Source organism: Priapulus caudatus, unplaced genomic scaffold, assembly GCF_000485595.1.
Source record: "Priapulus caudatus unplaced genomic scaffold, Priapulus_caudatus-5.0.1 Scaffold4945, whole genome shotgun sequence".
Taxonomy (NCBI): Eukaryota; Metazoa; Priapulida; class Priapulimorpha; order Priapulimorphida; family Priapulidae; genus Priapulus; species Priapulus caudatus.
Window position 1 is genome coordinate 1 of NW_014582006.1, and position 439 is coordinate 439.

A 439-nucleotide genomic window follows, 5' to 3' on the forward strand; every position below is an offset into this window, starting at 1 on the left:
TGGAGATAGAGATAGATATTGTTTATCACAACAACTATGTAGGGAGGGAGGCAGGGCGGTGAGGGTGATTGAGATGGAGATAGATGCCTATCTGCCTGCTTGCTTGCCTGCCTGCCTACCTGCCTACCTGCCTACCTGCCTGCCTGCCTGCCTACCTGCCTGTCAGCCTGCCTACCTGCCTGTCTGCCTGTCTGCCTGTCAGCCTACCTGCCTCCCTGCTTGCCTGCCTGTCAGCCTACCTACCTGCTTGCCTGCCTGCTTACCTGCTAGCCTGCCTGCCTATCTGCCTGTCTGCCTGTCAGCCTACCTGCCTGCCTGCCTGCCTGTCTGCCGGCCTGCCTGCCTGCCTGTCTGCCTGTCAGCCTACCTGCCTGCCTGCCTGTCTGCCTGTCAGCCTGCCTGCTTACCTACCTGCCTACCTGTCTGCCTGTCAGCCTAC